The following is a 24879-nucleotide window of genomic DNA, read 5'->3' on the forward strand; positions in this document are numbered from 1 at the left end:
ATCCTGACTGCTGGACTTCAGACTTGGCTACTTGGATTGACCTTGGACTTTGCTTGTGTGGACTGACCCCCAGACTTTGAACTTTGGTCTTGGCATACTGACTTGCTGCAAGGTAGGCCAGGGGTTCAGGGCAGAAATATGTGCCCAGGTCGGAAGAAATTGGCATTTCCCTTGGAGGCTTTGCAATTGTTAAACATGCTCAGAATGATCAGGGAAGTGCCGTAGCTCAGCTGTTTTTCAGCAAATGCTTTGAATGTAAACTGTCCCATGTTAAATCCCTGGCATCTCCAGCTAAAAAGTCTGGTAGTATGCAACAGATGGTGCTGGAGAAGACTCTTGAGAGTCCCATGGACTGCAAGAAGATCAAACCTATCCATTCTTAAGGAAATCAGCCCTGAGTGCTCACTGGAAGGACAGATCCTGAAGCTGAGGCTCCAATACTCTGGCCACCTCATGAGAAGAGAAGACTCCCTGGAAAAGACCCTGATGTTGGGAAAGGAGAAGGGGACGACAGAGGACTAGATGGTTGGATAGTGTTCTTGAAGCTACCAGCATGAGTTTGACCAAACTGCGGGAGGCAGTGGAAGACAGGAGTGCCTGGCGTGCTCTGGTCCATGGGGTCATGACTAAATGACTAAACAACAACAAATGCAATAGAAATCCCAGTGAACCCACTGCCAATTGGGCCCCGTCTCCACTATGTATTTAAAGCAGTCTCATACCATTTTAAACAGGAACCGCTTTCCGCAAAGAATTCTGGAAACTGTAGTTTAAGAGAGCTGAGCACTGTTGGGAGGCCCCTATACTCCTCACAGAGCTACAGTTCCCAAAGTGGTTTAACAATCTTTCCCTCTTCCTGGGGAACTCTGGGAACTATAGCTCTATGAGGGGAAGGCATGGCCACACAGTGGCATGATACAGTGGTACCTCAGGTTACAGACGCTTCAGGTTACAGACTCTTCTAACCCAGAAATAGTACCTCGGGATAAGAACTTTGCTTCAGGATGAGAACAGAAATCAGGCGGCTGCGGCAGGAGGCCCCATTAGCTAAAGTGGTACTTCAGGTTAAGAACAGTTTCAGGTTAAGAACGGACCTCCAGAACAAATTAAGTTCTTAACCTGAGGTACCACTGTACTACTTTCAATGTAGAGTGCAGAAGCACTTGAGTAGACAATATTGGGCCAGCATCAGACTCAGTATAAGGCGACTTCAAAGGACGGTGTGCAGAATTATTCCAACCTAGCGCAGCAATTGTGCTGGAGGAGGGCCCTGTTTTTAAGCTCACTCTTGACATTGCAAAAACATCACATTGAACATTTATTTGTCTTTTTTTGTACAGTGAACCTTGTGTAAAGTGCATCCATGGTCCAATCTCAGGCTGCCAAGCAATTAGTATATTAGAGTTCAACAGTTAACCGTTGATGTGAAAGGAAAATAAACAGTTGGCCAAAATGTGCCATGAGAAAGTTAGGATATGTTTCAGGGTAGAACTCTTTATTGAATTTGTCTCTCTTTAAAAATCATTCTATTTGGCGGCTTCATTCTTATTGCTAAGGGTGTGATCGACCACATATGTGGCATTCTATAGGAATTGTTTTGAAACCAGCTGCTGCTGAGATTCTTTCAGCTGAGGCTGAAATTAAGAACAGGTTTCATAGGTTTTCTACCCGCTGTGAATCCATGATATAGTATATAAAAGCGCATATGGCTAAGAATGTTTGACTTCTACAGTAACTTTTTTTAAAACTTCCATATGTAATGATTTTTATAAAGCAATATTTATTCTATAACCATTCATTTTTTTCTATTGTATAATAGGACTCTTGGATTATTGGGTAGATTCATCACGGAAGGGCTTTTGATCCAGTGGACATCTGTGCTAACATGAAGAACAGGGCAGACATTGATGTACAGTGGTCCCTCGGGTTATATACGCTTCAGGTTACATACGCTTCAGGTTACAGACTCCGCTAACCCAGAAATAGTGCTTCAGGTTAAGAGAACAGAAATCGTGCTCTGGCGGTGCGGCGGCAGTAGGAGGCCCCATTAGCTAAAGTGGTGCTTCAGGTTAAGAACAGTTTCAGGTTAAGAATGGGCCTCCGGAACGAATTAAGTACTTAACTTGAGGTACCACTGCATTTGTATATTATCTCCTCCAGAAAATCAGCTCCAGAGTGTTGCAGAATCCTTCAGAACAGCATGGAAAGGTGGAATTGGTGAAGCATCTCCCCTCCCCTTCTGTTAGCAGAGGCATTCAGTGGATCAAAAGCACTTTCATGAATGCAAGGCCACCAGTGGAATTCCCTTCATGAAAGAGTCTTTGCCCTTGTGTTTCTCTCTGTCTGTGTCCCCCACATTTTATGATGCACTTAAATTTAAACCATCTCCTAGCACAGTAGTAGGGGACCTCAGACTTGAGAGCTGAATGCAGCCCTCTGGATTTCTGTTGACCCTTGGCCCTGCCCACCACTGGCACATGCCCCTCAGAAAGTTGCATTAAAAGGAACGGGGCACAGCTGACTTATGTGCACTCCGCCAACACACACAGGATTCGGGAATGTAACCCCTGCACAAAGTTATCTTCAGGACTGCATTACCTTATATACCCCGGCCTGGTTGCTGTGTTCCTCAGGAGAGACACTTCTCAGCTGTGCTGCAGAGTCATGGTTCACTTTTTATCTATAAAAACAAAACAAAACAGGACTTTTAGTGCTGTGGCACCTGCCCTCTGGGAAGCACTTCTAGTAACAGGCAGGCACCTACTGAATTGGCATTTAGGTGCCTACATTTGCCTACTCAGGCTTTCCTGGGGGGATAATTCATTCATTTGTTGTCACTATTTGTTTTTATTAGTGTGATGTTATCGTTGATTTTACGGTGTTCACCACCTTGATTGTTTTAAGTTTGGAGGAGAGAAATATTTGCAAATAAATAAAATGTATAATATATAAATAAAGGAAATCACAACTGAACAGTTTTTAAAAACTGAAAGAGGAAAGGAGAAAGAAGTCACAGAAAAACTCCTTATATTAAAGTCAGAAACTTTGTTAAAATAACCATCAACTTGGCCAGAAAGGAAAGGTGTGTGAGAGACAATTTAAGCAGTGAAGCATTTGAAAGGGAAATGAAGTATTCATTATGTCTACATTCACTTGATTATTTCTGCTATCAGGCAAAATTTAGCCCCATCTCGATAATAACAACATGCCAGAGTCCTCCTCTTCTGCAAATTCTCTTTAAGGCAGTAAGACATCCTATCTAATGGAAACACTACCAGGATATAAGGCTCTTTATAAACTCCTGAAATACTATCTTGTTGCCAGAAGCAAGAGTTGCATAACAGAGTGGAAATCTAACAAGGTTAAAAACGTACTTCATATTTTCCCCCAATGGAAAGAAAAGGCATTGTTTCTCATTGGCTGGATTTATGCTTGACAAGGCACAACAGCTTGACCCTAGAGCTTGTAGTCGCATGGAACATCAGTATGTAAAATGATGCTGGACAAAAATGAAGGGATTGCCCTTATGCTCACTTTAGAATAGTTCTGGCACCTCATAGCTACAAAAGAATGTTCAGATTTTTGTGGCACAGACAGTGTTGAGTAAGAGGCTTCTTTGTAGCAGAGTAAAATTCATCTTGCTGACAGCTGTGAGCATTACTTCTTGAGCAGACTTTTAGCCAGCTTTATGCACAAACGGACTGGAATTCGCATGTGTAGGTTGTATCAAAACCACCATTCTTGTGGCAATTAAACTTTGCATGTGACAGTGGTGTTGTCTGCGTTTTATAGCTGTAAACTGCAGATGCTATTTTTATCCATTTCTAAGTATTTTGAATGGAGTATTTCAGTCCCAGAATGGGGAGCAGTGAAATAAAGTAGTAATAATAAGTATATACCAATGGGAAAGAAAATATACAAAGATTACATTTATACAAAATTTGGACATTTCTGAAGATATTTGCTCTCTGCAAAGTTGCAGCTGCAATCTTATGCATACTTACTTGGGAGTAAGTATTGTGCTTCAAAGGCCTTAATATTGTTTAGCTGTACTTATGTCTGCATTCAAATTCTTACTCGGGGCGGGGGAAGGGATTAATTTTTTCAGTATTAACTAACATCCTGTTACCTAGCATGGAAATTAAAACAAATGCATGTTCTAGATATGCTTCATGGAACACACATGTGTCATGGGTGAAATTACAATTTGTTTCCCAGCCTTTGAAAATGTTTCACGTGGCCTTTCCTTCCTACCCCCAGTGCTTCTCAGGACCTTTTCTCATCTAAACTTCCACCAATCAGCCTTAGGAATGAGTGATACAGCACAGAGTCTCATCAAAATGCCATTTTCCTGAGCTTGAGAAAGCCTACTTCCAAATGCTGAGCAAATAATTTATTTGACTCTGGCAAAAGTAAATAAATGTTTTCCTGTTCCTTGTACTCCATTAGACAGAATTATTACACATAGCAAACTATAAATAGCAAAATATGTATTGAACTATTAATATCCCTGACATTCTCATACAGTATTGTATTGTAATTTAACAAAATAATTTCAAATTGGAGTACTTCTGTAAGATTTCATTGAGACACAGAATAGAAAACAAAGCACCGTTAAAAGAGATTGATCAAATCGGAAACTGGGATGTTTATCATTTATTTCTTTGTTATCATGTAACACAATATTATTCCTATTATAATATTATTCTCTGAACCAAGAAACAGTACAATCCATTGGAAGATGACGATGAAGAATATCTATAGATTGAAATTATTTGGATCAACTAGCTCTATGCTACTCTGCAGAAAACAGCTTACAGTGAGATTCTAACACCATGCAGAAGTAAATCCTGATGATTTCAATGGAATTTACTGTCAAAGAAGAGTATATAAGAGGGCAGCCACCTTAATGGCAATTTAATTAAAATGTGTTTCTCTTTCTCAGTTTTATTTGATCACAAACCCTGTTCACCTCTCTACAAAATTTAAGGCCCAACTAGGCAGCCCTTTCTAAGATGTTTATTCCTTTTACCGCATAAGGATGAACTCTGTGAAAAGCATTTTTGAAGGACCACATAATGGCATAGTAAGCTTAACTCCAAACATTCACCTGACATTTGCATCAATGCCAGCCATGTTGTTGAGCCATCATGGCTTATGCTGCTGAGCTGTTCCCGCTTTTTGTGAACACAGCGTCTAAAGTAATTAGTGCTTGACACAACACGGCTCACAAATGAAAGAGATGGGTCATGACATTCTTGCAACATGGAGAAGTTTAGGCATCCTGTCCAACTTTCACTCCAGTAACTTGTCACTTTTCCCCACTTGGAAAAATATTAGCCTCATATTATAGCTTTAAATGCTGCCTAGCAAAGCTGGCTTACAATGGATCCTTTAAAAGTCTGCACCAATAAATACTGTTCTATTGTGTGCACTATAATGGTTAGAAAATTTGCACAGCACATTGTCGCTTGTATGGGATTTTATAGAGCGAAATTGTATTCCTGATTTTCACCTGGTACAAAGCAGAAATTACTGAAGTGTGCGTATGATGAAGAGAATAAACTTCTGTAGTCTGTGTTTTGAAAAGGACATGCAAGAATGATGAAAATGCAAAACACAACCTTTTGAATATAGATTAACTCTTTTTTCTTTTTAAAGGAAAATAATATATACTGGTCTCAAGCTGCTGTCAAAAATTACTGAAAGGGGCTATGTATACACTGAAGTATGAGTCTGTGGTATGGAATGAATCGAGAATGCCCCAAAACGTATCTCACTCAGGCATTCATGCTGAAACCAGCAACAATTGTCAATGACCTTTAACATGTTTGCTATTAAAATTAGTGCAGATCATCAATTGTACACAGCATACATAGTTATGTTTTTGTGTGTTCTTCATTACAAACTTTCCCTCCATTTTCTTCTCCCCATTTTTTGATCTCCAAGTGTTCCCTGACTCTAAGTATTTATATTTATGAGTTCAATTTGCCACAGACAGCGTGCATGCACGCCCCTCCCCCAGCGACTCTGCTTGCTGCCGGAGTAGATTCTGTCGAAAATGGGAAGAAGCTGGAGAGGGCTTATGCAGAGGCTTCCAACGTTATGTGCACCAAATACCACAGCACTAGGTAACCGTTTAAACTGAAGCAGAGGCATCCTTGATTGTCTGGCTTGCAAAGAACCACACTGAAGAGATTTGGACAGCATGTTCCTTTTAAGTGCTTAGTAATCATGGTTGGGCAGGGAGGAGGGGGGAAGAGGGTGAATATGCAATGGAAGGAAAATGGAAAGATCGAATCAACACTCCTCAAAAATTTCGCCTTTGCCAGTTATCACACACTACAGTACTAGGCAAAGACTAAAACAAAGCTCCATTCTTACCCTCAACACATCCAGCACCTAGGACCACAATTCAGCCAATTAATTTGAGGCTCCCCACCTCAGACTCAACATATATCAGCTGCATGTTTCGGCAATTGCGGTGAGCTTTAGAAAGCATCCTGGAAAATATGAGATAAACTTTAGAGCTTATTTATTTATTTATTTATTTATTTTTAAAGGTATATGGCAAATGGATTTGTTTTGAGAAGTTCCAACTCTTTACACTGTTAGTTAGCAGTCTTCTTCTTACAGCCTCTTGTTTAAAAGAAGGGGGGAGGAGCAAGAGTAAGCCACTTCAGATATTATGACTCCTCTCAATGGGTAACATGTTTGTTTAGGGAATTCCATTGCCAAACATATTGGATAGTATCCAACCGAGGCATAATCAGAGTAGACCCATTGAGATCAATGGACTTAAGTGAGTCATCATTTTAAATGAATCATGTCCATTGATTTCAATGGGTATACTCTACCTTGTTGACTACCGTCACATGATACAAGCTCACACATATTTGTCCTGTATATGCACAATGTGATTGATATGTTTTGGACAGCACCCAATGATACAATCATGTTTATTTTAAAAGCTGTGATGCAAACTGAGTTCATAGTTGATAAATGTCTGATTCTGACACTTAACAATGTATACCTTTAAGAAGGAGCGAGCATGTGTGCATAGCTTTCTCTTTCAGCTTCCAGTACATTGCCACATGAGATTACTGTACATATATAATTTGTGTGTGGGTATTCTAGTACAGCATGTACCTGTGATGAAATTAATGCACCCAGAAAAGTCACATGTAGCAAATGTCAAACCAAGATTTCATGTAGAAGTTGTCTGTAGCAGACGTCTCTGAATTAAACAATAACAACAGCAACAATTTAACAAGAATATGCAATAATGTTTTTATTTCAAAGTTGAGATACCAGCAGCATGATACCTATCGTGAGAGAGTCGAAATTATACAAAATTGCATACTTAGTATGTGAATATATAGTTTCCTGTAATCCCCATCTATGTAGTCATTTGGCTGAAGCAGAGATGAATAACAGATCTGCTAATGAATCAGTCCTGTTAGTGGAATAATTGTTTTTTATGTGACTCGCTTTTGGCTATCTAGACTTTCCCCGCATAATACAAGAACTTTGTGCTGATGAGACAATAGTAGACAGTGTGTGCATTTAATATAGAACAGACCATTCGCCCGGCTGGGGGAAGACGTCAACCTATACGCTGCGAGGAAAAAGACCAGGAAAAGGAGAGGGGGATTCCTCCCGTCGCCCTCCATCCCAAAGCCCTCAAGGGATTCCCAGATGGGCTAAAGGGCGGCGGAAAGTTTGAAGCCGGAGGACCCCTTGCCCAGGGCTTGGCACCGAGGGGTGTAGAGACGCCCCCCTCGCTGCTCGCCGGAGTGGAGCTGGCGCAGTGAATCATGTGCAGTTCTTTCCTTATTGCCTTCAGCGCATGGTTTCACCTTCAGGTTTCTTGTTTGTCTGTGTCCTTCTCCAAATCGCTTCACCTCAACTGCAAGAAGGTAAGGGGATCGGGAAGAGATTGTTAAGCCATTCTTTTCTCTCCACTCCCTCCCTCTTTCTTTTTTTCTTTCTTTTTCTTTCTTAAGTGCTGAGGAAGAAGATGGGAGGGGATCAGAAAGAGGGGGGAAGAGCAGGAGAGAGATGAGAATATTCATAATACGCCCGTGGGAAAAACTTCGCGTTTCCAATTAATAGTTAATCTCGCTCGGTAATTGAAGGGACTTTTTACAGAAACGATAACTTTGGGCTCTTTGAAAGGGGTGGCGGGGTGGGGGGTAGGGAGAGGGAGGAGGAGGAGGAGAAAGATGATTTTTTTTTTTTTTGCTGGGGCTGAATGAATTGTCGCTATATGTTATTTTTAAAAAAACTGTGAACATTTGAACTTTGTACAGAGGGGGGTGGGGAGGAGATCTCGCATGCAAGAAAGGAATCTGCCTGTCTTTTTAAAAAAAGAAATGTTTGCGGGCTGCGGGAGGGAGACGATGCTTTTCCAGCTTGGGAACGAGCCACTTACATTATTAAGGGTATTTGCAGATTGGATTGATTTATTACTTAGGGTGTGTGTGTGTGTGTGTGTGTGTCCTCTTCCCCTCTCCACTTCTCTCACTTCCACCCCCAACCCCTCCCGATCCTCTCCCATCAGCTGAATTAAAAGGAATAGTTTATCCTGGAAAGTTGAGGGCTGTAAATTAGGTGGAGAGGAAGGGAGTCCTTGGAGGGCAATCCCGGAGATGAGTCCTGCCCATTGGATATACCGGGAAGGGGGGGGGGAGCGATGAGAGGACTGGTGGGGGGGTGCAGAGAAGAGAAATAATGCAGACATTTTGTCCTATGAAACCCTCCTCTTCCTCCTCCTCCTCCTCTGCCCCTCCCATCTCCACCCAGAATTAGCATAATACTTGCAACCGTCATTTGAATCAAGCTGTTTCGACAAGTTGAGGAAACTTTAGAGGGGTCAGAGTTGAGCTGCAAGAAGTCTCAGGGCGCAGGAGGCGTTTTTCCTCCAGGTTAAGGTGACAGGGAGATGGTCCCAGTTTTGTGCTCTGGCTTTCGGGTCGCTTGCCCTCTGCAGCTGCAGCGCTCTAGAAAATGCTGCCCACTTTCCCGCGGCAAAGATCTTGCTCCAGAAGCGCTGAAAAACTCCCAGCAGTAGACCAGGACGCTCTGGAAAATGAGTATTGGGTGGATCTAAGATATTGCAAATTCAGCCCCCCCCCCCCCAGCTTTTGGAATCTAGATGTAGAAGGATATTTGTTGTTGTTGTTGTTTCTAGACCGTTTCTGGAGATCTATTAATGCATAGTGTTTATCTAATCCAGATGTAGCCCCCTGCCCCCACCTCTCTCAATCCCCATTCAGTGCCTTATTGTTGGTTTACATTGTGTGTGTGTGTGTGTGTGTGTGTGTGTGTGTGTGTAAAAAGCGATCTGTGTAACCTGTGGAATTTGAAATGCAAATAAAAGCCCGTGGGAGTTGAGGCAGAACAAATCAGCATTTATAAAGTGGGAAAAGATTTCATGTCTTTGAAAGCATAGGGGGCGAATTCTCTCTTTCTCTCCCCCCTCCCCAATTCTATTAAAAAAAGAAACCACCGGAGTATTGAACAGTGACGTCAATTCCTTTTCTAGTGTGTGTGTGTGTGTGTGTATGTTGTTGTTCTTGTTGTTAATGTCTAAAAAGCGGGCATGCGAAGTGCTTACAGGAAAACAGATTACAAGATTAACATCTGTTAACATGATCGTTTATCTCCAGCCAAAAATAGGTCAGTCCTTTCTTAAGGAAGCTCGATTGGTTGGCGCATGATTAAATAATGAAATTAGACTAATGAGTTCGCAAATTAGACAAGAGTTGGGGGTGCTGTTATAATCCAACTGACTGACCTGCAAGAATAAAAATCATAATGGTAATGGTAATGATAGTAATGGATTCAGGGACTTTAGGAGATCAATGTAAGGTCAAAGCCTCTTTCAGTGGAGTGACACAACTCCTCTCACCTCACCTCTGGGTCCCGTCCTCCTCCTCCTCCCTTTTCTCTCTGCTTTACAGCTAATAGTGTGTTACAGACTCCAACTCTCGTTTTTTCCCCTTTCTCTACTGAGGTGATGCATTAATATTTTCCATCTCCAGTGTTTATGGTGAAGGAGACCAACTCCTCCATGGATAGGGATGTTTGTTGCTTCCTAAACAGTGGGGTGTTATTTTTGGGAGAGGTGGGGGGAGGGGTCCACGCAATGTGACACACAGTGGCAAAGAAGAATGGGAAACACCGATGCAAAGTAGCTCTGCTTCGCTTGACTCTGCCCTCCTGCAAAGATTGGCAGACCCACCGTCCAATCAGAAGCTCCAGCCCTCCTTACTGCCTTTGCATTGTAACTCCACATTACAGGCTCGGGAAAGCGGTGCTGTGCCCTAGCGTTTCTCTCTCCCTCTCTCTCTTTCTGTACGTGCATCTGTCTTTGTTGGGATATACGTCAGTATTGAGATAGGTAAATTAATATTTTCCCTCCCCCACCACCCCCGCCCATCTGCTGCGAACTAAAATCCAGTCCTTGGGACCAGAAACTCGAATAGTGAATAGAGAGTTATCGTTAAGGAGCTGGTTTTAAGTATCAAGTTGAGACCTGCTGAAGGCAAGGAAGTATAAAATGATCTATGGGTGTATTTGAACAATGTGGCAGACTCGCTTATCTGAAGGGAGAAAAAGGTGGAGTGCATCCAGAAATTCCACCCATTTCCAATCCAAGAATGATTATTTATATCACTTTAAAAGACCATTGCTGTTAAAGATGGTTTTGTTGTTCTTTGGCCTTTAAGGTACTGCAGATTCACACCACCTCCGTAACATAATGGGTGTATGTTTGTTTGATTTCTTCACGGTTTTCAGAGCAGACAGCTGTGTAGCCAAATAATAATAATGAATCAGGCAGTGCCCTCTCGACTCTTTCTGCACCAAGTGCTTTTTTTTAAAATGCTCAAAAATAATTTAAATTTAAAAGTCCGCTTTAGCAAATGTCAGATTTAACCATCATGGCACAACAGCATGACTGTTAGGCAGCATACTTTGTGAATGCCACACCACACAATGAGCACATTCATGGAAGGAGCAATCCTATACTATGCTTCAATTATGTTAGGCTGTGGATTTGCAAGATACTCCCCCTACGCCCACCATGGCAGCAATGCCCATCCCACTTGCATACCTTGAGAGGTTAGGCCCGTTGGGGTCCAGGCAGTGGGGGGGGGAGGCCTCTGCCAGAGTCCATAAGCTCTTTGTCTCCTTCAGAGAACCATCCTGAGTCAGATTTTTCTAGGGGGTTAGGGAAAAATCCATGGGCATAGCGAAGGGGGGCGGGGGTAGCTGAATCCCCCCCCCAGATCAAGCAAAACAATAGAAATACTTAACTAACTGACCAATCACATTGGTTCTGCCCCCTCCCCACAAAAGTCCTGCCCCCCCCAACAAAAATCCTGGCTATGCCCATGGAAAGATCCCATTTTACAATTTCCTAGACCTAGAGGGAAAGGGTTGTATTCAGCTAGGTCCTACCCAGAGTAGACCCACTGAAATCAATGGTACAATGTAAGTCTGTGTATTCATTTGAATGGATCTACTCTGAGTTAGACTAGTACTGGATACAGCCCAAAGGAACAACATGTATGATAATGACAAAGTCTTATTGAACAGCATCCAGGATGGAGGTGATTCTGGAAGGAAAGTACATAGTGTGTGTGTGTCTGACTAGCCACTCCAGCAGGGATTGTACAGTGGCTTGACACAGACATGAGGGTAGTAGCTCCATATTAAGGACACCTTCACCTGTTGCATCTGTCTGAAATAGAGCTTTTCTGCAGGAACCCCTGAGAGCATGCTGGTCACTGTTGCAGGTTATGGAGTGGATTTTGATCATGATGAGTGCAAAATGGGGAGTGGGGTGGATCCTGTAGCTGTGGTGATCAAGGAAAAGACAAATATTGTATTCAGTTTTTTACTGTTACTTGTTTGTTCTGTGTATATTTACCTAAAAACCAATAAAATGATTTTTTTAAAAAATAAGAGAAGAGAGAATATCAAGCAGTAGCCAACAGGTCTCCAGCATAATCTCTGTAGAGGGATGCACAGTGGGGGCTTGTGAGCAGGTGAGAGAGAGCAGTGACTGGTGCTGCCTGAGTGCTCACCCCATGCTCCTTCCTCAGCCTTCCTGCCCTCCCTCTTGTGGGCTCCCATATGTGTGGTGCTCATTTCCTGTCCTACTCCATTCATCCAGGTTGTGATCTTGTAAGGAAAAAGTGCACCTGAGTTTCTCACCAGCAGTGGCAATAGTTGCAGTGGAGTGCCTGGCCTTTGCCAACAGGTAGCCTTGTTGGGAGGCAGGAGAGCATCATGTAAAAGGCAGCAGGCAGTGCGGGCTGCTATAAATAAAGCTGTACAGTTTAGACAAGACTGATGTAGTCATACATAGCAAAGGGGATGTGGTGGAGGGAGACACTTGAAGCAGGCATACATTACAGGATGTGTTCCCCCCTTTATTTACTTAGTCGTTGGTGGGATGGAGTGGAATTTGGCGATAGGAATTTGGACCCCTATGGTGAGTTACCTGCTAGGGTTCTAGGCAGTGGGCTGAAAGATCTCATGTGTGTTGTGAGGTCTGTCTGTTTTGTGCAAACTGCTACTTTTGTCATCTTTTCCATCAGCAGAGTTCTCCCTTGTGAGCTCTGTAAGCGGGCACAACATGAGATCAGAGCAGCGTTCAAAATTTGCCAGGCGTGTTTTGCACCTGGCTATCAGTCACTTGCAACCAAGTGAAGATGTGTGGGCACCTGGTGCCTGATGTCTCCACCATCTGGGGATCCTTGGATCTTGCCTATTTTCACACACTAACAGTGCATCCTTTAGAATTTTATTTGTGGGGTTTTATCTGCACAACTGGAACGCATTTCATTCCATTTTGGTAACTGTAACCCTGATTTAAGGAGCCATTTGGTGCCTAGCTTATATATCCAAGTTTCTAACATTGGATCAGAGTGATACATAGCTCCATGCACCCTATCAGCTGACTTAGGATGTCTCTGTGTGGGGTTTATTTACTAATGGTGTGCTATGAATGGGTCCTATGCTTTGTCATGAGGATGTGACTGGAGTGATTGTCCATGCAGGGGTGGCTTAAACCCCCCCCCTTCCACTGATATCTCAGCTGTTTGTGTGGATTCTTTGTGATAGGCTGAGCACTGATGTAATATTGTGCTACTGATGGGGATGTGCCTGTGGACTGAAGGATTGTAGGATATGATGTCTGTAGTTCTTCCCTGTGTGGCCCATGACTCTGCCTGATGTTGGCCTTTTTAATCCTGGAACGGCTCTGCCGGCAGAGTGCTCTACATATCTGTCAGGGCGACGGCCCATCTGGCATTCTGCCTGCATAGCATGGCTTTGCCAGTTCCTACGGCAAATCTCAAGTATACGATTGCACCCTAAAAATGAATAGCTGCAATGTATCCTTCCCTGCTTTGTGCTTAGCAAATTCTTTGCTTTGCGATTTCATTTGTTTCCTGTTATATCAATATTATAATTGATTCTGGTTTTGTATGAGGAACATACTGCCTGTTAGTGTATTGATTGTTCGGGGCAAATGAGGTTTCTGTGCTTTCCAGGATAAATGGTTGATTTCTTGGGTTTTTCCATGATCTGTATTTGGGTGAAGGGGCAGGATGGACAATTGAAGGCCTAAATTCGCCCTTTTGTCTAGAAGCCAGCTGCCCACTTCTTTCGGAAGATGGTCAGAACTATTTCTTGTTAGAGAGAAACCTGAGTAGGTTCAAAGAAGAGTCCTTTATGCTTTGGCCTTGTGCCACATACTTTATTTCATAGCTGCTATGCTAAATGAGTTAACTACCAAAGGGTTTTTCATTAACTCACTTGGCAGCCATATATTTAACTTTTTGAAAAAGAAAAAAAAGAGTGTAACTTAAAGAGGACAAAACCTCACATGAGGAACATTTTGCTATTCAGCGGCATAGTTTTAAGAACCAGATTTATTTATTTTTTAAATCATTTCCTCCTATTTGTTCCCTCCATCTCAACCTGGGACCAGAGTGGGTGGGGGAGATCTATCAATATTTCAGCAGCTAGTTGCCATAGGCGAGCAGTAACTGAATATAGTCCTCACCCCTCGAACTCCAATGTCACCAGTCCCCTCTGTTTTATTAGGTCAGGCGTGCACCCAGTTACACACTGTGGTGTTAGCAAGAACATTGTTCATGTTACAGAACAAGCCATGGCAGCTTTCAGGCCATGTGGTGTAAGCAGTGGCGGTGTCTGTTTTCCTGCTTGACACCAATTGCCAAATGTATACCTAGTGCTATTTTCCCAGAAATAGAGGTGCTGGGGCTCACCACGAGTGCCTCCCTTGTTCTCTTATAATTACAATGGTGCCCATCTGAGAGTTGCCCAGAACTGAGTTCTGGTGAGTTCCAGCTGAAAAAAAGGCCCTATGTATATCCATTTATTCATGATTACATTTATATCACACCTTTCCACCAAGAAGTTCAAGGTGGCATAACAGTTGCCTCTCACAACAACCCTGTTCAGTAGGTCAGACCGAGAGTCCGACTGGCCACGGTCATTTGGTAAGTCTCATAGCCAAACAATTATTTGAACACTGGTCTTCCAGGTCCGACATTTTAGCCACTACACCACACTGGTGTAGACTTATGCACTTCTTGAGAGAAAGTTCTGCTGAAATTCCTGTGGCTTCTGGGGGCAGGGTGTGTGTGTGTGTAAAAACCTCCATTGGACCAGCCTGTTTAAGCATATTTACATTTCCCACATCTGCCATGCAAAAAGGGAAAACCTACTTGGCTGAAATATAGGTTCTGCTTTCTGCTCTGTATGCACAGAAATAGTGGTTCAAAAGTGCACTTACAAGCACAATCCTATGCATGCGTAAGCCAGAAGTAAACCCTATTCTTTCCTCCAGTGGAACATCTTCCGAATCAGAATGCACAGCCTAGGGTCGGAGGCCGAGGCTTCTGGCCTCTGTACGCTAACCCATCGAACGCAACGGGACTTCCTCCTGAGCAACCATGCGTAGGGGGAAGTGCACTTTTAGGATTATTTCTGAGAACTACTACAGACATGCCTGACAGACCCCCTCAGCGACATTGGCACCAGTGTGGGAGAAAGGTAGGGTCGTTTCAAGGTGCAGCAGCATAGCAGGAGTGTCTTTGCTCTGCCCTAGCCACTGTGGCAGTGTCAGCTTTTATTATATTCTGGGACTACAATTAACTATCCCAGGAGAAGCAAAAAAAAAAAAAACCCTCCGACAACCCAACACTGGTAATAATCAGGATAATAACTGATGCTTGAGATTTTTGAGTGGGGCTTGGAGCTGCAAGGATTGGGGGACGGCAGAGATTATACCTGTGAAGGACAGAGCCAGAGCTCTGTTTCCTCTCCACCCCCCACCCCAAAAGCAGCTTGTTGCTGTGTGTTAGTCTGGAGGAAGGAGGGAGGGGAAAGCAGCAGAGAGGCGAAGAAGGGAGGAGCTTCGCCCTGGCAGGCGGCTCTCACCCTCAGTTGTTTTCTCCCCCTTTTTCTGTAGCCAGAAACGTCACACAGCCATGTAACTGTAATACAAGAAGTGAAAGAGGCAGAGAGAGAGAGGGAGGGAGAGAGAGAACAGGCACAGCTCAACTTCTAACCCTTAACAAAGGCAAAAAGAGAGAGAAAGGATTTGTCAAGGCGCTACCCAAAAGAAAAGAAAAGTGGAGGTGGGCGGGGGGGGGGGGAAGAGACCGCTGCAGCCCCTGAGAAATCAGGCGAGGCTCAATTTCTGGAGGAGGAGAAGCAAGCAGCTCTGGAGGTTAGAGCGCTGCCCTCTTGGATTATGTGGGGCTCCGGTTGGCGGAGGACACTGACTCGGGAGGTAATTGCTTTCTATTTTCAACTTGAGTTTTGTTATTGTGGAAAAGGGAGAGCAGCGAGGGAGCGTCGCAAGGCGTGGCGAGCGCAGCAATTGTTGCACAAGTGTTTAAAAGGGAGGAGGGAAAGCATGAGGTGCAATGGTTTGGCTGGGTGGGTGGAAGGGAAATATGCAGCATGCACAGATGTAGATAAATAGTTAAGATGCCGCACAGCGGGGGATTAGTCGCCTGCACACCCCCCCCCACTCCACCTCACCGCCTCCAATCGCTGGGAAGCTTTTCTTGGGGAAAGAGGGTACTGGGGAAACTGGTTGGTGGTGGTTTCCCAAACAGGAGATCCTCACTCGAGTCTGGAAAGAGATGAAACTTTAGCAACCCAGATGTATTTCTTGGGCGTGAGATGAGGCAAGCGTAGGTCTGCATAACAAAGGGAGAAGGATGGATCGCGGATTGCAGGTCTTAGATGAACTCTCATTCTTGTTCTGGGCTTTTTCAGAGAAGTGGCTGGCTGAGAATCCAAAGCCCGTGCGTATTGACTCAAATATGCATTCGTTCATTGAAATGGGAGAGACTAGTCGCTGTTGTTGTTGTTAAGTCATGTTGCATCTTAATCACTGGGGAGGGAGGGCTGCACAGAGTGTTATCCGGAGTTCTAAGGCCTTAACAACTTACAAAGGAGTTGAAAAGTTGACATCAGGCCTTACATTGTTGTAAGTATGGAATGGCAGGCTTCCTCTGCTGTGTAATCAGCGGCTGAATTTAGAGATGAAACAAATCCCACGAAATGTTTTCCCAACCCATGATGTGTCTCAGCTAAATAATAAAAACAGAAACAGCCCCTTCAGCTCAGTCCACAGGATGACTATTGCTCTGAAACATAAATATTCCAGCGGCTATATACATATTATCTTCTTGTGTTTGTGTAAGGGAGAAGAGAAGCTTGTTTTGCGAGGTTGCTTCCTTTTCTGTCAGTATGATGTTTAATTGTATCCTATCAAAATCTGAAAGATGTCATGTTGATACTTGCATATATATATAATTGAATGCTCTCTGTCAGATTGGTAGGAGAGAGGGAATGGAGTAATGCATGGGTTTTCTAATAAAACTGGAGGCTGAGCTCGCATAGGAACATTTGTGGCATAATTAGTACTAGAGCTCAGTTATTCAAGGAGGCGTCTTCAGTTTCAGAAGAGTTACTGCCATAGCCATCTTGAGTAAACTCTGAGTAATAAAGTGATCTTCTGTTTGTTTTACTCTGAGTCATTTAATATTGGGCATGCCTTTATTTAGACCTTAGACAATGTGAAAGATGAAGTTAAGAGGCCTCTCATTGATTTGCAGGGCCTTAATCCCTGAAAGCTATATACACCACCAGCAGGGTTTTGTTTTTTCCCCCTTAAATACTGAATCATTTGAACACTTTATTAGATTATATTTAATGCATACAGGTGAAGATTTGTTTAGATAAAGCTCAAATTCAAAGTTGATGGCAACTATAAATGAGTAAAAGGTAACCCCCCCCCCCGCCCGTATGGGCCAATCTTGCCAGACTCTAGGGTTGTGCGCCCATCTCACTCTATAGGCAGGGGGCCAGCGCTGTCTGCAGACACTTCCGGGTCACGTGGCTAGCGTGACAAGCTGCATCTGGCGAGCCAGAGCCACACATGGAAACGGCGTTTACCTTCCCGCTGGTAAGCGGTCCCTATTTATCTGCTTGCACCCGGGGGTGCTTTCGAACTGCTAGGTTGGCAGGCACTGGGATCGAGCAATGGGAGCGCACCCTGCCGTGGGGATTCGAACCGCCGACCATGCGATCGGCAAGTCCTAGGCACTGAGGTTTAACCCACAGCGCCACCTGCGTCCCTTTTATAAATGAGTATATTCTTCAAATCTGGCATGCACAACATTAGGAACAAAAGAAAGAGCCCTAATGGATCAGACTCTGTTTCCCACAGTAGCCTAACAAATGCTTCTAAGAAACCCATATGAAGGCAGTAGGTGTTCAGGAACTGGCATTTTTCATTTGGTGGTATGCTGCATTTGAACATGGAGGTTCTATAAAACCATCATATCTAATAACAATTGATAGACGTATCCTCCATGAATTTGCCTAATCTTCTGAAGTTATCCAAGCTAGTGGTCATCACCACATCTTTTGGCAGTGAATTCCCTAAATTAATGATGCTTTGTGAATTGGCATTCGGGGTGTGTTTTATATGTGTCAAGAAAAACAAAGCCGTGATAATTCAAAAATAAGCAATGATAACTCAAAAAGGATTATTAGTGGAGAACAACGTTTTAAATCAGGGTGCACAACTTTAGCATAGAGGAGCACCTCTATGAGCAGTGAGATAATGTGTGGTTGTTAGCAGCAAGTGCCCTTAAAGGATCTCAGCCATTCTTATCTGATACTTAACTAGGTCAGTCCAGGAATAACAATTGTTTTCTTTGTTGACTTCTTTACCTGTTATATATAATGATCTTACTGATGCTCCACAAGGTATCTTGGTTGGCTGCTGGAGTTTGGTAAGAGTTGCAGCTCAGTGGTAGAACATCTGCTTTGAAACCAGAAGGTCCCTGTTTTAGTCCAGGTAGGGCTGGCAATGTCCCCTTGCCTGAAACTTCAGGGAACTGCTTCCAGTCAGTATGGACAGTACTGTGCCAGACAGACTTCTGAAGAAGGCAGAAGGGGATACAAGCTTGCCCTATTACTAGGTATGTGACTGCAACAACCTGTTGTGGTTTACTGGTTCTAGATGGCAGGTTTTTATTCAGGTCCTGTGGTGATTGCAGTAACATTTAAATCTGCCACAGTACCTACATATGTGTCAGTGAATATCATCTCATTAAAAAAGAATAAGAAAGAAATCCAGAAGTATGTCTCTTACGATTTAAGAAGACCCAATATCAGTGCAAAGAACAGATCAAAAGAACCACGGCGTTCTAAATCTTTGCTTCAAATTTTATTCCAACATCTCAGGGCTTATTTTATTCTGAGGTGTGGAAGGCATAATTCACTTGACATAAATGAGCAATCTGTACACTTTCAGGTGCTAATATTGTATTTATTTATTTATTTATTTCATTTTTTAATCTTCTCCTGTGAGGCATCCAGAAGCAATTTACAACATATAATATATATACACACACACTGTATCTGGGTTGTGTTCAGTTAACTTTTACTCAGAGCAGACCTATCGAAATTAATAACCCTGATGAACTTAATTTCAATGGGTCGGATCTAAGCAAAAGTTAGTTGAATGGAATGCACCTCTATATGTCTCTCCCATATCTTCTACTTCTGAGAGTTACCAGAATAACAACAATATCAGAACCAAATAAGGAGAAATCAAAAGCAGCATTATTTTTCATTTGTCAGATAGGCCAATTTGAGAGATGCATTCATGACCCTGTTCAAGGGCACAGAAACTGCTCTTTTAGTTTTTCTATATGTTGTCATGATCTGTTCAGATGCAGAGTGTCAGTCCTCTGTTGTTCTGTCCAAACAGTGTAATGCAAGAGATTTTAGGGCTGTTTACATCTAATCCATCCATATGAAGTCATAAGTGAGACTGCGCTAATGGCTGCACACACTCTGTTAATATCATATTCAAGATTACTATCTTGCACTGTGTCGTGAAAGGACCTGTTGTGGTTTAATGTAACCAGGGTTTCATCTTATTCACTGTTTTGAATTAAGTAAATTAAGCACTTGCTTAATGCTTTCTATCCATATATCCAGGTTGTTTCAAGATTGGGTACTTTGTAATACTACCTGTTTGGTAGGAAAGTAAATTTGTAGCACTGATCTGCCTTAATCTTAACTCCAACACAAGAAGCTGTAATAGCACCTGGCTGTTTAGAAAGACCTTGTCCAAACCTTTGCATTTCAATGGTAATTTTTTCAAAAATATGTTTACATGCTTCAAACTGTGATGTATTTCTTCTCAGGAGCAGTGATTAGTATTGGTTCTTGTGTTTTTTGTCAAAAAGTTTGTTCACATTTTTGACAGAGCCATGCAATTTGGTGTGATTGGATGTGTGTGTTTTCGCTTACATGGAAGGCAATAACTGCTTGTATCCATTGCAAGAGCTATTGACACCTGTTATTGTAATGCATGGCTTCTGACAATGATGACCAACTATGGACTACTTCTGATGTTCAGAAATATGCGAGTGCTTTCTTAACCCCATTTTATGGCTGAAATTATTACCACAGCTTTTTTTTCAGGGGGAACTCACAGGAACTCAGTTCCGGCACCTCTCAGGGGGCTCCACTGTCATGAAGGAAGTGTCTATGGCCAAGTTCCAGCACCACTTTTTCTAGAAAAATAGCACTGATTATTACCATTAATGTAATAGTTAAAATAGAACAGCTTTCTCTGGCTGTGTGCCTTCCATATGTATTGGACTGCAACTGCCGTCATCCCTGACCACGGGCCATCCATGCTGGAGCTGATAGAAGTTGTAGTTCAAAATATCTGAAGGGAAACCGTTTGGGAAATCTGGAACAGAGTGACAGGCTCCAGAACTGCTGTTAAGAGAGCAAGTCTTTACTTGTATCATGATGGGGAAGGCTCTGGAATTGACTTTCGCATTCCTGAAGGTATACGTATGCCTTATATACATATGCATACATACATACATACATACATACATACATAAGGTATACATATGTCTTTCTCAGATTGTGAGAGTGGCATAAAAAGCAGAGGGAAAATAACTGTTTTTCTCTGGAAGTGCCTAATTGGAACATATACAGTGGTACCTCAGGTTAAGTACTTAATTCATTCCGGCGGTCCGTTCTTAACCTGTAACTGTTCTTAACCTGAGGTACCACTTTAGCTAATGGGGCCTCCTGCTGTTGCTGCACTGCCGCTGCACGATTTCTGTTCTCATCCTGAAGTAAAGTTCTTAACCCGAGGTACTATTTCTGGGTTAGCGGAGTCTGCAACCTGAAGCGTATGTAACCCGAGGTACCACTGTACTTCCTTTCTTCAGGGGACGATCTCAAAACTGACTTCTCCTGTAAGGGAGAAATGAGATCCTGTGTGGGTTGACACTGCCCACCTCACCACTGGCGTGAAATAACTTTTTTGAGAAAGAGAGTTGAGTGTCTTTGTGAGTGCACAGGACTATATTGAATCACCTTTGAGCAGCGATAGCTGGAGATTTGTAATATTTTGGTTCGACATTGCAAAAAATAAATAAATGTTAAATGTTGAATCTGGAAAATTAATGGCCAGATAGCAAAATTCAGAAGAAAGTCTCATTTATTTTAGTCAACTTCTTCAGTATGCTGTAAATGTTTGTACCTTGCAGCAACATTCCTTTTTCAGAGCAGACACCTTACATATTGTAAATGTTTATACATTTTCAGTGCTAGGTTAAAATGTTATGACTCACTTATGGCAAAACTCTGATCTCCACTCAGTCGGTGTAATCTTCGTTATTCTGTTGGCATGACAGTTTTGCAGTGGTGCAAAGATAATATGTTTACAGTCCTGTGCAGACTTAATGTGGGAATGAACTGCATTGGATGTGGTAGAATCTACTTCAGAGTACCCCGCATAGGTCTGGGCTGTTGGTCTTTGTTTATGTTTACTTTAACCTCCTCTTTTTGCATGCTTAATTATTTTTAATTGGAAATCGTGCAATTAGAGCTTTACAGTGTAAATGTTAAATGATCAGAGTGAACCATTTTTGAATTGTTCACACTGTCATAACTTACATTAGCGTGGTTTCGGTGCAAGTGTTGACTTCATTGGGCATTTGACATCCAGCAAGTGCCCTGTCTCATAGTTCAGTGAACTGAGCTTCCTGTTTGAGGCGCACTGCCTTTTCAGAGGTAGTGCCCAATATAATAGTTATTCTACAAGCAGATGGTAGCCTAGTTTTAATTATATCCATGCTGCTTTTTATTGTAATTTCATGCCTTTCGCTGGAGATCTGCATGGCTATTTGATTCCCGAGAACACATTTTCTATTGCTGATTTATCTGTGTATTCTTGAAGTTTGATTACAGCAACCGTTGTTTATGCCAGCACTCTCAAGGCACGTTCTTATGTTCTGAGATGTGCTTCGAACAAGGAGTGGGGGGTGAGAATTTATTAAGTAGCTGCCAAATAACTTATTACTCAATAGTAATAGTACACATGTTTTGTTCTGTATGATTTGTGAATTTATTGCTTCTTAACTATGAGGTAATGGCTTTAACACAGTATGATGTTTTGCAAGCTAGCTTTATTTTTAGCCTAGCTTATCCAGTCAGTGTCAGAAGCTTCTCCTCTAGAACTGCAATACAACATGGATTAGACCAGTGCTCTTCAACCAGTCGAGACCTGAGACCCACCTCTGACTCCCAGACAGGAATATGGCCCACTTCTACATTTTAACTTTTGATTTATACTTAGTAGTGCTAGCATCTCACCGCATATCACACACTGAGGTGCTGACATGCATATTTTTTCAGTACACATGAGCCAGTATTTCATGTGCAGTATTGCAAGTCAAACCTTTCAACCTTTTAAAATAGATGCAAATTTCTGACAGTCTTGTCTAAGCCTGTGGCTAGTATTGAGCATTACTATTGCATTATTTTACCAAAAAATCCTTTCTCTCACTTTGTTCCTTTCCATAAGTTTCACCACTTCCCTCCTTTTCCTGTCACTTCTGGGGACTTTTTCTCTGCCTACCTATGTGCACTTTCTGTCCTCCATCTTTGCCTCCCCCTTGCACTTCCTTTGTTGTCACTCGCTATCATCTCATCTTCTTTCACGATCCTTTCTGTCACCAGCTATCTGCCTGCTGCCTCTCTCTCTGCTCACGCCTTCTTCTACATTTCCATTACCTACTCAAATATTTCTACCCTTTCTCTCACCTTCTTTTTGTTTCCGTTCATCTGCCTTTCTGCCTCTCTCTTTCGCTTTCCTTTTTACTGTGCTCACTTTCTTCCATCTTGTGTCACCTTCTCTGCCACCTTTAACTCACCTCTCCGTGACTCTTGCCCCTTCGGAAGGTCAACTTGCCTGAGATCAAAATGAACAGCATTTCACCCTCAGAATTTATCATAGGTGGCAACAGGATGTTGTTGCCCCTTTGTTGGATGATGAAGTGTGAAGGAACTCGTCATATTCTCCTTCACTGAAGTAACATATAGTTGTCACTCCAAAACACCTTTTTCATTTAGTTTGCAAAGTCTTTCCATTTTGCAGTCTCTTTAAAAAGCAACTAAAATTAATTTTCATTCCAAATCAACGATGAACGATTAAAAGTCGCAGTTCTGTGCTTACTCACTTGAGAGTAAGTATCGTTAAAATAACTGAGCCATACTTCTGAGTAGACATGCCTAAAATCTGCTTATTAATTTTACTAAGGTCCTCCCTGAGGACCTGGGTCTCTTTCCCCCTTCCTGCAGTTCCACCCCCTTTTCTGTCCTCTTTTATGAATGCATCTCTTTCCGTCTTTCACAACCTCTTGTCTAATCTGCCCTCTCCTTGTGTCAGCTTACCTGAAATCAAATGTACAGAAAATAAATCTGGAAAAGTTTTAGTACCCTAAGAACCTAATATATGCATCAATTGCTTGCTGTTATCCTAAGTCCACATAATTTGGAGTAAATCCCATTTAAATGGATGGACCTTCTGAATAAGTGTTAAGGGGAGTCAGGAGGATGGCTAATCGGTCTTTAAGCAAGCATGATAGTGCAACCCTATGTCTGCTCAGAAGCAAACCCTACTGCATTCAGTGTGGTTTACTCCCAATTAAATAGTTTTAGGACTATTTTAGGACTAATTTTACTTTGAATAAACAAAGATTTGGCTGAAAAGCTGTAAGTTTCCTAAGAGCATAATAATAGCATCAGGCCAATGTCCCAGCTAATCCAGCATTCGGATCTCACAGTGGCTAACCTGTGGGAGACTAGGAAGCAGAATTTGAGCATGAGAGCACTATCCTCTCCTGTGGTCTCCAGCAAGTGTTATTTGGAAGTCTTATTTTGGCCAACTGTGGAGGCAGAGCATAGCCATTACGGCAAGTAGCCAGAGAGAGGCACATTACTATTTTTAAAAGGGGAAGGAGGAAAGAATAAAGGTATTCCTTGCTTATTTTTGCATGTGTCTACTATAAAGTTATGCAGTGCCTATAGGAATCCTGCGAGGCCTATAAGACCTGCCTCACAGCCTGATCCTATGCATGTTTACTTGGAAGTAAGCCCTGATGGGGACGTGGGTGGCGCTGTGGTCTAAACCACTGAGCCTAGGGCTTGCCGATCGGAAGGTCACATAAACAGATCTTTTAATTTGTCGGATGATATGGTCACAAGTTAGGAGTGCTTCATAAATTCAGTATTGTTCGTAAGTCACAAAGTGAATGAGGGGGGGAAAATACCCCCCCCCCCAAATAACTCCACTAACCCAGAAATAGTACCTCGGGTTAAGAACTTTGCTTCAGGATGAGAACAGAAATCGGCGGTGGCAGTGGGAGGCCCCATTAGCTAAAGTGGTACCTCAGGTTAAGAAAAGTTTCAGGTTAAGAACGGACCTCCAGAACGAATTAAGTTCTTAACCCGAGGTACCACTGTACTGGGCCTTTTGCTCAGCTCTTCTCTCCTTCCCAAGATGTTCATGGTATGCTTAGATTAAGCAATTCTAGCACTATGGAACAGTGAAAGTTAGAAGTAATTCTGTCAGCTTCACAGGAACTGTTCAGAATTGAAAACTAGTGTGTGGGAGCTAGACTTCTCTTTAGGACGTATGGGCATCTTATGGCAAAATGGTTACAATGGATCTTTATGTAATTGCAGTATGCACCCAGTAGTAGCTATGCTTATTTAGCACATTTTGTAACAGGCATAAATATTGAAAACCACTGAAGGTGTCTGGAAACAGGAAATTTTAGAACCATTAAAATTATCTGGTCACTGTATCTACTTAACATATATTTTAGGCTGCAATCCTATGGCCATTAATTTGGGAGTGAGCCCAGTGTAACGTATGTGTGGGACATGCCTGGACCTTGATACATGTTTTGTCTCTTTGTT

At 42.5% G+C, this 24879-nt stretch overlaps 1 protein-coding gene across 3 annotated transcripts in view; it reads left to right on the forward strand.

Annotated features, from left to right (window-relative positions):
* Positions 1–7573: 7573 nt before the first annotated feature.
* Positions 7574–24879, forward strand: part of ZNF516 (zinc finger protein 516) — a 111046-nt gene continuing 93740 nt past the window's right edge. The window contains exon 1 of one of the 3 annotated variants that reach the window (XM_082234941.1): positions 7574–7919. The gene's annotated coding sequence lies outside the window, so the exon portion shown is untranslated. Of the gene's footprint in view, positions 7920–15507; positions 15842–24879 lie in introns of those variants that run through there. The other 2 variants (XM_082234940.1, XM_082234942.1) reach the window with 2 other exon arrangements.

This window comes from Podarcis vaucheri, assembly GCF_965113315.1.
Source record: "Podarcis vaucheri genome assembly, chromosome: 8".
In the NCBI taxonomy this organism is placed as follows: Eukaryota; Metazoa; Chordata; class Lepidosauria; order Squamata; family Lacertidae; genus Podarcis; species Podarcis vaucheri.